Source organism: Bos taurus, chromosome 17, assembly GCF_002263795.3.
Source record: "Bos taurus isolate L1 Dominette 01449 registration number 42190680 breed Hereford chromosome 17, ARS-UCD2.0, whole genome shotgun sequence".
In the NCBI taxonomy this organism is placed as follows: domain Eukaryota; kingdom Metazoa; phylum Chordata; class Mammalia; order Artiodactyla; family Bovidae; genus Bos; species Bos taurus.
The window spans coordinates 30,599,837-30,612,621 of NC_037344.1; the positions used below are offsets into that span (position 1 = coordinate 30,599,837).

Genomic DNA, 12,785 nt, shown 5'->3' on the forward strand with positions numbered 1-12,785 from the left:
AACTGACTTATAGAATCAGTTACTGAATTACAGAATTTCCTGGAGCTTTAGTCTTCCCTGTGTCCCTGGGCTTGCCCTTGCTTCTCTGTTATATGCAAATGAGTGTTTCCCCTTAAATATAGTTTTCTGAATTCTCTATGTAGACTTAGGTTTGCTCTTAACTCTGCTGGTAAATGATTAAGGCAGTGTGTGCATGTGTGCCAAGTTGCTTCAATTGTGTTTGACTTTATGCAACCCTATGGATTGTAGCCAGTCGGCTCCTCTGTCCTTGGGATTCTCCAGGCAAGAATACTGGAGTGGGTTGCCATGCCCTCCTGCAGGGAATCTTCCCCACCCAGGAATCGAACCCATGTCTCTTACATCTGCATTGGCAGATGGGTCCTTTACTAATAGCACCATCTGGGAATCCCTTAAGGCAGACATTTAAATTAAAATACTAGGTTAAAACTTAGTTTGGGCCTTTGGTACTAAGGAATGTTAAGCAAGAACTAGAAAAGGACATTGGTCTGATGAGGAGGAATCTGGCTTTGTCATTAGGCATCTGAGTGACCTTGAACAACCAGTTTCTCACCTCCAGGCTTACTTTCCTAATCTCAGCATGTTATCAATCTCAACTGAGAAATGGATCTATTGGAAGGAAGTAGACTTGCATTTTGAATACAACTGAACAGAGCTTGTGGTCCCCTTTACCCTCGGAAAATTGTGTTACTCCTGTACAGTACCTGAGTTGTGTGTGTCCTGATAGATAGAGGATCAAGACTATCGTTCGCAGATGCCTTAGTCTTGCTGTTATGTAATTTCACTGTCCTCTAGGCGCCAGGACTCCTGTTATTGGTGTGAGGTTTTTGTGTCTATGATTTAGGGAATTTCCACTCAACAGTTTTCTAGGAGACTCACAGTGCCAGGTTTGGATAACATGCTTCAGCTAAATGAGATATAAAAATAAGATACTTGGAAAAGTTTTACTAATGAAATAAATTTTTTTGTGTGTACCCTTAATTCATTCATTTACTAGCAACTATTTATTGTGTACCTACTATGTTCTTACAGTGGATCTGGAAGGTTTTCACAAAGTACTCATGGTCTTTTCAGAGATAGTCATGCAATCAGGCAAGCAAGTATAGCACAATGTGATAAATTTCTTGTAAGTTATATACTAAGAGTGTTGGATACCCCAGGTCTCAGAATGCTGCCCCCTCACAATCCCTTTATGAGTCCTTCACCATGGTTACCATGCTACTGACCAGTGGACTTGCCGCTCTGGTCAAAGCTGACTCTGCCACCACATAGCATATCTTATAAGCTGGACAGTGTTCTCCTGGGGTGGGTGGTAGGAAAGAACACCTCAATGGAGATCATGGTGCCTAATTGCATTGATACAATCTTTTCTTCCAAATGGGCCTACACTGGATGAATCAGTCAGTAAAGAATCAGCCTGCAATGCTGGAGACCCAGGTTCAATCCCTGGGTAGGGAAGATCCCCTGGAGAAGGGAATGGAAACCCACTCCAGTATTCTTGTCTGAATAATTCCCTGGATAGAGAAACCTGGTGGGTTACCATCAATAGGGTCACAGAGTTAGACATGACTGAACAACTAACTATTTTTTTCTGAATAGTTCAAACTCAACATATAGAAAAGGTCATGCAGTGGATAAAATGGGAACAGAAGTTGGAAGACCCTGTGGTATAGTAATGACAAGGCATGAGCAAAGGGCTTAACATATGCTTGCTTCTGATACAAGTCATGAGAGCTGCCCTGGGATCTCAGCGCTTTCCTCTCTCTGAGCTCCATCGTCCTGAGGCCTGGCTGCATGGGTATTCTGGCATTCCCACGGGGCGCCTCCTCCTCATTCCAGCTCCTGTTTTCACAACAGATGTCCATTTGTTTGTAGCCTGAGTGGTTTCTGGTTTTAGCAATGTGAAGTGCCAAACACAAAGGTTCTCTGAGATGATGAAAGAGAGAGTCCTGACTCTGTATCAGGGAGTGCATCGTATCGTGCTTCACCTGAGACTTGAAGGGCACATAGGGTGGGCCAAGGGGAGGACAGGGGACCAACCGTGAAGTACAGGGAGACAAGAGAACAAGTGATCTCAGGGAATAGGCGGTAGTTTAGCAAGGCTGGTGCAGAAACAATGTGTGGGGGCGAATGTGACTTGTATTATAAGTACTAAATCAGGATGATTTTGCATTGTGTACTACAGGTAGGGAGAAATGACTACCTTGGTAAGCAGTGTGGAGGATTTATTGGATAGGAATAAATCTGGGGTTTAAAAGATAAGTTATTGGGTTTATTTCAGTGGTATAGATGATATATAATGGCCTTAACTAGAGCAGAAGCACTTAGTTTAGGGGGGTAATTATAAAAGAGATTCTAGAACAGTGGGTGAGGAAGAATTGGTAACTGCATGTGAGGGAACACGCAGGGATGACTCTTAGGGTTTCTGGTTGGGCGATTATGCAGATGACGGTGACAGTTCTCAAGCAAGAGAACATGGGAGGGAAACACATTTAATGGAAGAAAAGCTAGCTTCAGTTTTAGTTCTTTTGGATTTATGGCACAAAAATGTTTGATTGTCTTGTGACTATGAGGTCTAAACTAATAACAGAAGTAAAGAAAGGTGATATAGAAGTAAATTATTCTAGGCTTCAGATGCATTTGGCATTGCTCTTCTTTTTCTTCGTTACCATTTTCTAATTATGGACCTCTCTGCATAGATTTCAAGTACCCAGGAGAGAATCCTTGAAGGGATTTCCAGTGATTTTTTCCATTCTTTGACTTTAAGGTGACTCTGGGAGGCAGCTGGTTGGTGTAAACCTGTTTCAAGCTACATCCCCCTAGGGATGCCATCAGTCACTGTGCTAGGCTATACGGTGGTGAGCCATGATGGGGATGAGAGGAACCAAAGCAACAGCAAACAAAAACTCTTCTTGGCTTTCAGTTTCCTCTCAGTGCTCTTTCACTGACTCTAAAGGTAAGATAATGGCCTTTGTTTTCCATCTTGTCTAGATTCTTTGACTCAGAAGTCGAGCTAGTTTCTGAAACAAAGTGTGCCTTATATAACCGGCAACTGTCTATTACTGTCCTCTAAGCTTCCTTTGTCCCCTCAATCATTTTTAGATTCCTTTAGTGGTTTTTGTTTGTTTGTTTGTTTGATTGATTTTACACTATACACTGGTGAGTTGTTTACCATTAGAAGGAGTTCATTGGAGAAATTTACTCTGGGCTCACTTAAGACTGATCCTGCATGCATGCATGCACTGCTTCCAGGGTTACTCACTCCTTTAGCTTTGTTAAGGAATCTGTCAGTCAAATGAGTGGCTGCTGACAGCAACTTTTAAAGACTCTTTTCTCTTAACCATAACACATTAAACACTTTTAAAACAGATAAGTAAACATTTTCTTAGAGTCTGTTGTGCATGTTTCCTTGCTGCACACTTCAATATAATGAAATTCATGTTGTGCAAGGAGAATTTTGTTAAAATACATCAAATTTCATTCTTTATCTTTTTGTCCATATGTGTGTGGCTTCCCACAAATCCATGACATATAGGGCTAATGTGATAATGAATTTTCATTTTAAATGTTGAAGGTCCTTATTATGGTCCGCAGCTCAACTGAAGTTTTCCTTGTGAAAAATATGTCTCTCTTTGCATCTCTTCTCTTTTGTTTTGCTCATCTCCTCCATCAGGATGAATCTAACATTGTGAAGCCAAGAGTGCCACTGGCAGTGGCTTTTTTTAGGGGAGTATCCTCGCTGAAAGCAATACCGAAGAAGCTACGTGGAAATAGGCTTTCTGATGATGAATTACTGTTGCAAAAAGAACTCAGTGACACTGATAAATATTAAAGAGCCACTATAGCCCCCATGGAAACCATTTTATTTAGTTGCTTCTAAAACCTATTCTCTGTACTTCTCTTCCCTTTTATTTCTGAGCTGATCTACATGACAACAGAGTCTATGGTCTAAGTATGTCTGCTCTTGCCGCTATTCTCTACTGTGAGTCCTCACCCTCTCTTTGCTGAGAAGATGAGTCACAATGAAGTGAGGAGTAAATGGCTACTGGAGCAGATGAACTCTGAGAAACAAAGCTCCCCTTTTCATGCAAATCTCCTTAGTAATTTAACATGAAGGAAGAAAAGAAAGCAGGGTACAAGGTATCAAGAGAACTGGATGGTATTCAAGGTTGTTTCATGAAGCCTTGACGTCTCTTTAGGAGTGTCATCTATCAAAGCGTCTCTTTCCCTTTCATATGAAGTGAAAACACATTTCCATTTTGAAGGGAAATGAGGAGGAACATAAAACTAACCTCAGTCACAGGAGCTGGTTGTGTGCTCACACTGCCCGGCCCCTCAATGTTAGGTTTGACTCTGTCACTCATTCCCAGCCAATAAAAACTCATCTCAGCATGACTGCTGATGGCCCAAGTTTTCTTCTCTGCCCTGGAGGCCTGCTCCTCTTCCTTTCTTAGTCCATCTTTCCCTATCTTTCAAAGCTTAACTCAAGAACTGTTGTTTTATTCTTAAAGCCTTTCTTTTAAATTGAGTATTCTTTGTTCAGAATTCCCATTGCATTTTGAGTTGGTGTCTATAATTTAATCATCAGTTCCTTCCTATGATAGAGATTTTTCTCTCACCAAAATTTACTGAGGAAAGTGACTATGTATTATACTGTGTTACTCTTTATGCACAACTCTTGATATAATAGCAGGTATATAATATGTCATTGTTAGGTGGATTAGCTACAATTTAAGAATCATGAACCAAGAAGGGTAAATCTGAAATATATGCCTTGATTGTTTTTCTAGTACCTTCAACTCATGGCACCTTTCCTTAAAAATAAGGCATAGCCTGCATTTGATGACTGTTCAGTGATGCCATTGATTTCAGTATGGTCAATCAATGTATTTCAGAAGCTTGATACCTAATCAGATTTTTTTTAAGTTGGGATACTTTATTGATAACAATAATGTTTATAAGAGGAAATACTTAAGAGCTCACCTTATGTCCAGCAGGAGTCCAGGCATTTTAAGTATTTGTATTCTTCTTTAATCCTCATAATAGACCCATGAAGAAATAGTGTCATTGTCATCACCATTTTATAGAAAAAGAAACTGAGTGTTAAGTAACTTTCCTACTGTTTCAGAATTTGAACCTTATCAGGCTAGCTTCGGAGCTCGTACTTTGAAAAAAAAATGTTACTGGAGTATCAGTTCAGTCTCTCGGTCATGTCTGACTCTTTGCAACCCCATGAACCGCAGCACGCCAGGCCTCCCTGTCCATCACCAACTCCCAGAGTTCACTCAAACTCACATCCATCGAGTCAGTGATGCCATCCAAGCATCTCATCTTACGTAATCCCCCTCTCCTCCTGGCTTCAATCTTTCCCAGCATCAGGGTCTTTTCAAATGAGTCAGCTCTTTGCATCAGGTGGCCAAAGTATTGGAGTTTCTGCTTCAACATCAATCTTTCCAATAAACACCCAGGACTGATCTCCTTTAGGATGGACTGGTTAGATATCCTTGCAATCCAAGGGACTCTCAAGAGTCTTCTCCAACACCACAGTTCAAAAGCATCAATTCTTCAGCACTTAGCTTTCTTTATAGTCCAATTCTCACATCCATACATGACTACCAGAAAAACCATAGCCTTGACTAGACGGACCTTTGTTGGCAAAGTAATATCTCTACTTTTTAATATGCTACCTAGATTGGTCATAATTTTCCTTCTAAGGAGTAAGCGTCTTTTAATTTCATGGCTGCAATCGCCAGCTGCAGTAATTTTGGAGCCCCCCCCAAAAAAGTCTGACACTGTTTCCACTGTTTCCCCATCTATTTCCCATGAAGTGATGGGCCCAGAGAACATGATCTTACTTTTCTGAATGTTGAGCTGTAAGTCAACTTTTTCACTCTCCTCTTTCACTTTCATCAAGAGGCTTTTTAGTTCCTCTTCACTTTCTGCCATAAGGGTAGTGTCATTTGCGTGTCTGAGGTTATTGATCTTTCTCCCAGCAATCTTGATGCCAGCTTGTGCTTCTTCCAGCCCAGCGTTTCTCATGATGTACTCTGCATAGAAGTTAAATAATCAGGGTGACAATATACAGCCTTGACGAACTCCTTTTCCTATTTGGAACCAGTCTGTTGTTCCATGTCCAGTTCTAACTGTTGCTTCCTGACCTGCATACAGGTTTCTCAAGAGGCAGGTCAGGTGGTCTGATATTCCCATCTCTTTTAGAATTTTCCACAGTTTATTGTGATCCACACAGTAAAAGGCTTGGCATAGTCAATAAAGCAGAAATAGATGTTTTTCTGGAACTCTCTTGGTTTTTTGATGATCCAGTGGATGTTGGCAATTAGATCTCTGGTTCCTCTGCCTTTTCTAAAACGAGCTTGAACATCTGGAAGTTCACGGTTCACATATTGCTGAAGCCTGGCTTGAAGAATTTTGAGCATTACTTTGCTAATGTGTGAGATGAGTGCAACTGTGTGGTAGTTTGAGCATTCTTTGGCATTGCCTTTCTTTGGGATTGGAATGAAAATTGACATTTTCCAGTCCTGTGGCCACTGCTGTGTTTTCCAAATTTGCTGACATATTGAGTACAACACTTTCACAACATCATCTTTCAGGATTAGAAATAGCTCAACTGGAATTCCATCACCTCCACTAGCTTTGTTCATAGTGATGCTTCCTAAGGCCCACTTGACTTCACATTCCAGGATGTCTGGCTCTAGGTGAGTGATCACACCATCATGATTATCTGGGTCGTGAAGATCTTTTTCTACAGTTCTTCTTTGTTTTCTGGGCTCCAAAATCACTACAGATGGTGACCGCAGCCATGAAATTAAAAGACGCTTACTCCTTGGAATGAAAGTTATGACCAACCTAGATAGCATATTCAAAAGCAGAGATAGTACTTTGCCAACAAAGGTTCGTCTAGTCAAGGCTATGGTTTTTCCTGTGGTCATGTATGGATGTGAGAGTTGGATTGTGAAGAAGGCTGAACGCTGATGAATTGATGCTTTTGAACTGTGGTGTTGGAGAAGACTCTTGAGAGTCCCTTGGACTGCAAGGAGATCCAACCAGTCCATTCTGAAGGAGCTCAGCCCTGGGATTTCTTTGGAAGGAATGATGCTAAAGCTGAAACTGCAGTACTTTGGCCACCTCATGCGAAGAGTTGACTCATTGGAAAAGACTCTGATGCTGGGAGGGATTGGGGACAGGAGGAGAAGGGGACGGCAGAGGATGAGATGGCTGGATGGCATCACTGACTCGATGGACATGAGTCTGAGTGAACTCTGGGAGTTGGTGATGGACAGGGAGGCCTGGTGTGCTGTGATTCATGGGGTCACAAAGAGTCGGACACGACTGAGCAACTGCTCTGATCTGATCTCTGTGTATTCTTGCCACCTCTTAATATCTTCTGCTTCTGTTAGGTTCATACCATTTCTGTCCTTTATTGTGCCCATCTTTGCATGAAATGTTCCCTTGGTATCTTGAATTTCCTTGAAGAGATCTCTAGTCTTTCCCATTCTATTGTTTCCTTCTGTTTCTTTGCATTGATCACTGAGGAAGGTTTACTCATCTCTCCTTGCTATTCTTTGGAACTCTGCATTCAGATGCTTGTATCTTTCTTTTGTCCTTTGCTTTTCACGTCTCTTCTTTTCACAGCTATTTGTAAGTCTCCTTAGACAGCCATTTTGCTTTTTTGCATTTCTTTTTCTTGGTGATGGTCTTGATCCCTGTCTCCTGTACAATGTCACAAACCTCTGTCCATAGTTCATCAAGCACTCTGTCTATCAGATCTAGTCCCTTAAATCTATTACTCACTTCCACTGTATAATCATAAAGGATTTGATTTAGGTCATACCTGAATGATCTAGTGGTTTTCCCCACTTTCTTCAATTGGAGTATAGTTTATTAATAATGTTGTGTTAGTTTCAGGCATATATCAAACTGAATTAGTTATACATATACATATATCCACTCTGGTTTTTTTTTTTTTTTGAGCCTTTCCTCATGTGGGATATTACAGAGTTTGAGTTGAATTCCCTGTGCTATATAGTAGGTCCTTATTAGTTATTTATTTTGTGTATAGTAGTGTCGATATGTCAATCCCAGTCTCGCATTTTTTTCCCTCCCTCCCCCTTTCTCCTGGTAAGTGTAAATTTGTTTTCTACATCTGTGAGTCTCTTTCTGTTTTGTGGATAAGTTCATTTGCATCTGTTTTTTAGAGTCCACGTATAAGTGGTATCATATGCTATTTGTCTTTCTCTCTCTGGCTTCACTCAATATGACAATCTATAGGTCCCTTCATATCTCTGAAAAAGGCATTATTTCATTCTTTTTTGTGTGAAGACTGTGCTCCTAACCACTGTTCTCTTCTGCCTCTTCCTCTGCCATTGGGTTTCCCCATACTGTCACCCTTTTTTGTTTATAGTGTCCCTCACCATCCAAACTCAGGGAACAGAGATTCTGAGGTTTCTATCAAGACTTTTATCTGGGATCTTAATATTCACCATGTAAAACTCAGGGGTGGATTCAAATTGGATATCAAGATGTACTGTAAATAAAATATAGTAGGAATTTACAGTTAAAAGTATGAGCATATGATTGTTGCAAACTTTAAAAATTAGTGTGTATGTGGTACCACTGAAAACATAAATGAAGGTCGGTGAGTCAGATAGTTTGAATAGAATTCCTTTTCTACTTTTACTTTTTTAATTTTTTTATATAAATTTATTCATTTTAATTGGAGGTCAATTACTTTACAATATTGTATTGGTTTTGCCATACATCAACATGAGTTCACCACGGGTATACACGTGTTCCCCATCCTGAACCCCCCTCCCTCCTCCCTCCCCGTACCATACCTTTGAGTCATCCCAGTGCACCAGCCCCAAGCATCCAGTATTGTGCATCAAACCTGGACTGGTGATTCGTTTCTCATATGATATTATACGTTTCAATGCCATTCTCCCAAGTCATCCCACCCTCTCCCTCTCCCACGGAATCCAAAAGACTATTCTATACATCTGTGTCTCTTTTGCTGTCTCGCATACAGGGTTATCATTACCATCTTTCTACATTCCATATATATGCTTTAGTATACTGTATTGGTGTTTTTCTTTCTAATCACCATTTATTTTAATTGGCTATTTATTAAGTTACAGAATGGCTAAATGAAACTGAAATTATATAGGTTTTTGTAAAACTAAAAGGAGGAATATATAAAACTGTTGGGTAAATAGATAAAGGAAATGATTCCTGGACTTATTTTTCTTTATGCTATGGGGAAAAAGATCTTCCTAGTTGAGAAAGAAGACTGTCTTTCACTCTGATGCTTATTTCAGGAGCCAAACTTGTGTTCTGGGAGTGGATTACTATTGAAGTGGGTTGCTCTTTAAATACCTCAAAGGACAGGTTTGTTCTGTGTGTGTGTGTGTGTGTGTGTTGTATGACCCTTTGATAAGGTTATGGGAGGTATTTAGATTCCATTTAGATGTATAAAACCAGACTACAGATGTATTTTCTGAACTAATATATAGTGAAATTAAGGTGTCATATCTCTCCTTTTCTCCCGAGTGTGGTAAGAATTAGAGGGGAGAGCAAAATTTGACTTTGCATCCACACTGTAAAAGCATGATTCCAGGACTGCTCCACGTGCAGGAATTTCAGAGACTTCTGCCAGCTGTGTACTGGCGAATGAAACCCAATTACTTATAAATTAACCTGCATTGGAGCAAGGGATGATATGCTACATCTCAGCAAGTATCATCACCCTCACTAAGGGAGACACCTGATTTTCCAAATTGAAATAAACCAAAAGCAACCAGCACAAGCCTAAACTTTACTCAGGTGTCATACATCTGGTGGGAACATACTGTCAGGTACTGTACTAAGCTCCAGGGGTAGAAAAGGAATAAACTGTACTCTCTGTGCTTTACAGTCTCACAGTCTGTGGTAGGGGAGGTAAAGAGGAGCAGGATGATGGGAAATGAGAAAATTAGTCTTACAAATTACAATAAATGCGAAAAGGGATATGTCTAGGCTCCTTAAATACTAAAGAGCAGAAGTGGAGAAAGGTTTATCAGAGCAAGTAGCCTTTCTGGCTGGACACACAAAGAGAATTGAGCCTGTCTGAGTAGAAGCAAGGAGAGTAATGTTTTTGTAGGAGGAACAGCTTGCAGAAAGGCATCAGGTTGTAACAAAGCAGGATTCTGTTGGGAAACTGCAAATTGGAAAACACAAAGAAATGTGGTTTCATTTTTGCCTATAGTTCTCATTCATTTAGAACACTTGATATAAAAATGGTGCTTAATTAACCTTTAAAACTTCCCTCTGAGAATGGGTCTTTGGAGCTCAGCATCAGGTCTGGGCTGCCGTATGTGTCAGGTCTTGGTGAAGGGTTGTCCTGGGCATCTCCAGGAGTGCACGCTCCATGCAAGGGCACCTGTGTTGCAGATTATAAGCAATGCAGGAGAACTTGTGTGGCTGCCGGGTCAGAGCTGTGGCCTTTGGGGGACCTGATGCGCTGTTCCCTAAATATCCTTCTTTCTCCTGCCTTCCTGTGTATTACGTTCCCTCCCATCGGCTCTAAACATCCTTCTTCCTTTCTTCTACATGAGAAAGTCATTCTTATTTTGAAATTATAAACTAAACGCTACTATGTGGAAAAGGTTCTCATTTCACCTGTGCAGTATATTCCATATATATACTTTGCTTGTGCGTAGTGGAGAAACATGTGTAAAGGTTTTCAATTTCCTTTTATAATGTAACAGGTTTGTCTGAATTTATTTAGTCATCTGAATTAGTCATGAGTCAAAACAACATTTGACTTTCAGAAACTACAGTCATCATGGCTTGGTAATGATTGTATCAGTAGGAAGAGTGTGTGTATATGTGTGTGTGTGTGAAGGGAGGGCATAAGAGAGTGAACTTTCCATTCACAAGCATAAAATAACTCAAAGAAAAAACATTCTGAAATTTTAATATGCCATGTTGTCCCCTAAAAGCAGCTGTATTCCCTCATCGGCCTCTCAGAAAGCTCAACAGAATGCCCGGTGCCCTGCTGTGTGCCCAGTCACCACAGACAACATGTCTGTGGTGTCACAAGCCAAATAACATGGCCAGAGCCACTGTTTTAATCTTCCAGTTGACATCTGAATGTAGGCAGTTGTTTTAAAGTAGCAATTAGCTGCACCCTCTGGGAATTTATTTCCAAAATTTATGCTAGTCCTTATGCGTCTCATTATTCTGCTTATGTAGGCTGTCTTGTTCAGCTAAATAAAGCTATGTGGTGATTATCTGCTTTCCTTAGGCATCCTACTTTAAATTTGATAGAGGGAATGATGGATATGCCTGCAGTCTGCACCAGAGTCAAAGACATGATGTAACGCTATGGGGATATTTATTTGGTTTCTAGACTTTATTTTGAACTTACAAAAGAGTAGAAATTCAGGTATTTTTATACATTATCATGTGCTTAGAGCTGAGGAGATAAACTCCAGACATCTATCTACATGTTGGAAAATATAGAAAAGACTGATTTGAGAATTTGGTTGGCAGTGATTTCCAGCTTTGGTCCTAAAGTAAAATCTAAATTGTACTGATTTGTTCATTCCACAGTGTGTCATAAGATAGGCTTTGACTTTAACAATGGCCCTCCCCCTGCTCAAGTACAGATCTAAAATACTCTGTTAGAATTGTTATGGTGTCTCCTCAAAGAGCATGGAACAGAGAATGGGCCTAGAACTATGTGGAATTAGCAAAATTGTGCCTTAACTTCCTACTTAGAGAAATTAGTACATATGTAATTAAATGGATCACTCATTAAAATTAAAGGCATTTCTTCTTGAATATAATTGTCTTTAATTTTTTCTGAATATAGTGGTTTTCCACTATAGTATATGCCTTATACTTTTCAATTCCTTACTTATAAAGAGAAAGGCTATGGAAAATATGAGTCAAGGATTTAGTCGATTTCAAACTTTCTTTGTTCAGACAGTTGATAATGAGAGTCCCATCACAGTGAGATAGTCTGTGCTTGGGCCACTTAGTAGTTTGCCGCTTACATCATGGACACACCTCAGTGGTGAATTCCATACTGTCTGTATGATCTGATTGAGGAAGTCAGACTTACTGATTTCATTGGCCTTTCATTCATATGAAACTGCCAATCCCTCTCTTCTCTACGAAGGAGGAATTATAAGTAGGAGACATTTGCCATCCAGGCTCCCTATCCTCAAATGCTAGAAGTGGTCCTTGCCCAGCTCTGCAGAGTACAGTGATCACTTCACCAATCTCTTAACTAACCTGCCAGTTCATCCGTATGCTTCATCCCTCAGTTATGTCCGAGTCTCTGTGACCCCGTGGACTGTAGCCTGCCAGGCTCCTCTGTCCATGGGGATTCTCCAGGCAAGAATACTGGATTGGGTTGCCATGCCCTCCTTCAGGTCCCCTGCATTGCAGGTGAATTCTTTACTGTTTGAGCCACCATGGTCTCCATGAAACATACTGCTTAGGGCCAAGAGCACATGCAAGCATCTTGCAAACCGGCTTCTCTCTAATGTCCTTGTGTTACCTTTGCACCTGTACGTTTTAAAGTTACTTACTTATAATAAACAGTCAGTTGTTTTATTTTTCAGTCAGGTTCCCTGGGAGGTGGATTCTGAGATAGAGATTAGCATACTTGACGTTTATTAGGGAGTGCTTTTGAAACAACACCTGCAAAAGGAAAGGGAAGGAAATAGGCTTCAGCAGAGGGAGAAGTTGGGCTATAACACAGT

General features: G+C 40.5%; 1 long non-coding RNA gene across 1 annotated transcript in view; it reads left to right on the forward strand.

Annotated features, from left to right (window-relative positions):
• LOC132342593 (uncharacterized) overlaps positions 1-12,785 on the forward strand; it is a 613,928-nt gene that overhangs the window by 3,755 nt on the left and 597,388 nt on the right. The window contains exon 2 of the long non-coding RNA XR_009491025.1: positions 2,786-2,974. This is a non-coding gene — a long non-coding RNA (uncharacterized lncRNA). The remainder of the gene's footprint in view (positions 1-2,785; positions 2,975-12,785) is intronic.